The sequence below is a fragment of the Silene latifolia genome, chromosome 10 (assembly GCF_048544455.1).
Source record: "Silene latifolia isolate original U9 population chromosome 10, ASM4854445v1, whole genome shotgun sequence".
Classification (NCBI taxonomy): domain Eukaryota; kingdom Viridiplantae; phylum Streptophyta; class Magnoliopsida; order Caryophyllales; family Caryophyllaceae; genus Silene; species Silene latifolia.
In genome coordinates, this window is record NC_133535.1 from 5,157,608 (window position 1) to 5,160,347 (window position 2,740).

The window sequence follows — 2,740 nt, forward strand, 5'->3', positions numbered from 1 at the left end:
TGACTTGCTGTGGATATCTTTGACCTTGCTCAGTGTGTTGACTTTGGTCAGCGGTGCAGAATATGCCCCATCAATGGTCTTTTAGAAGAATAACTATGAAGAAATAAATTCGTTTGTCGACTTGCTAGGGTTTCAAATTGTGATTATACGATTTAATTAAAGTATTGAATAATGAATACTCCCTCCGTTTCAGTCAATAGTTTACATTTGCTTTATTTCTCTTTTATAAAATTAAAGAAATGTATACTATTAAGTAGAACCGACGGAGTATATATGACTTTGCATTTCCAAGGTTTAAATAACCAAAGCCTTTGATTAAGTTCGAACAATTATTTATCAATTGATTTATGTGCTAGTGGCTATATATACAAATCGAGTACTCTTTTAAAATATAAAAACAAATCGCATTTTATTACTCTGTACTTGTTTAAAAATTGTTAAAACAACCAATAATTATAGTTACATTGATTCACAAGATAAGAGCATCCGATGTTACTAATAGAACAAACGTATCCACTAATTAAATTTTTAGTAGTGGATTGTATCTTACTTAATCCACTAATATAATCTTAGTAAACTTTAGCTACATCATCAACATTGTGTTGCATTTATGCGTTACCAACTGCCACATAAATATATGCGGAGAATTGACGCGATTTGTTGCATTGTTATCCACTAATAACATTAAATTAATTATAATGGGGTTGAATATTTTCATAATTAATATTAATTAATTAGCATAATAGTAAAAGGAGACAAATTATAAAGGAGGTTTTGATAGTGCAATCATGTTAGGATTCCAATGTCAATTAAATTAGGTGGAATCCCACACATATAATCATATATACACAATTTGGGTGTTTTTGTTTGAAGATACCCATGGAAATAAGTGAGATACAATTTGGGAACTTAAATCATGTTTTTTTTCAGGTAGATATGAATCTTAGGAAACAGTATAAAACCTAGATTCTTTATTGGGTCAAATCTAAAGATTACTTAGCTAGCTTTGGTTGATAACTTGATATGATATTGACTTTGCTTATTCATCAAATGTTTTATTTCTACTTTCATTGGTTATGTTTATGGTTGGTAGACCAGCAAGTAAACAGGTCAATTGGGTCGTGGTCGGGGTCGGATTAACTCGGGTTTGAGTTATTCGGGTTTACAAGAATTCGGGATAGGACGGGTCATTTTAGGTTCGAGTCATTGTCGGGTGGTTTGTTTTCAAGTTATTTGAGAATAACATCCAGTTTTTGATAATAAACATTCGGCTCGACTTGAATAAGTTTGGGTCATTTCGGGTTTCGGGCGGATCAGATTCGGGTCCTCGATGATGCGGGCCGGATTGGTTATTCGTGTCGGGTCATTTGGTTTGGGTCAGTTTTGTTAGGGCTAATGATTAATGCTTGAAAAAAATCAATTTTAATTCTACCGTGTAATAGGAAGTTGATATTCACAATGAGCTAGTTAAAATTTGTAAGTTATATGTATACTAATTAAAAATAAATACTCCCTCCTTTTACACATGTTCCTCTCATTTATTTTGTATACACACGGTCTTTCTACGACAATTTGACCAACATGTTATCCACTTATATATTATTACTATTATAATTATCGGTTGAAAATAACTCTTTTTATAATATAGTTTGTAGTTTTTACATGATCAAAGTTCTAAAACTCTAACCTCCAAAAAGCTAAATAGGAGGAACATGTGTAAAAAGAGTGAGTAAATAGTTAAGACAGTAAAAATTTCAATGGAAAAACTTAAATTGTTCGAATGGTTTTTAAAAAAAAAAATTAAGATTGAGTATGAGGTACTAGATAATGAATGCTCCACACGATAGTGAAATACAATCGTATTTAGTTAAGTAGCTAAAAAAGTGATTTAATACATTATTTTTTTAGAAAATGATCTTATACGAGATTTTTTTATCAAATAAGTCATTTCAAAATTGCGCAAAATGTGGTTAGAGTTAGCCAATAGATAATAATTTTCAGTTGTTTATTTTAGTTTTTTTTTTTTTAAATCCACTTTTTTTTTTCCTTTGAGACATTATAAACTTTTACATAAAATAGTGCAGATTAATTAGCATTATCACAACATTTTATAAACTTTTGAAAAATGTACATCCAAACTAAACATATAAATTGTTCCTCTACTTAGTTTTTCTAACTAATGCCATAGGCCTAAGGTATTATATTACAAAGAGTCTTGCTTGTGACGGGTTAATCCCGTCATAAGCTGAAGATCTCTCAAAAAAAGAGAGAGGGGATAAGGTGGGTACCCCCATATGCTTACCACTCACCTTTTCATGGATATTTTATGAGAGGAAACGGTATCCGTCACAAGCTGCTTGTGACGGATATCGTCCCTTCAATGAGATTTTGTGATTATATTATTCTACTAATATCCGTCCATAGTTTATACTTCGTATATGTGGGTTTGGTGTTTGCGGTTTAGTTCAGGCCACATTTGGTTTATTTAATTACATTCGGTTTATTTAATTGGTCCTAACCGAATAGGATGATATTTATGTTTTTCAAGACCAATATTTACGGATTGGAGTACAACAACTTATATTATTTGACTATTTAACCTTCAAATAATACAACTATAGTAGTAAATCTTAGTTTTCGATCTATTCAATCTAAGATCGAACCAAAATTTTACATCCCGTCATCAGTTCATCTGCTTTTTCATTTCTATCTTCGCTCCTATCCGATTGAATAATCTAAT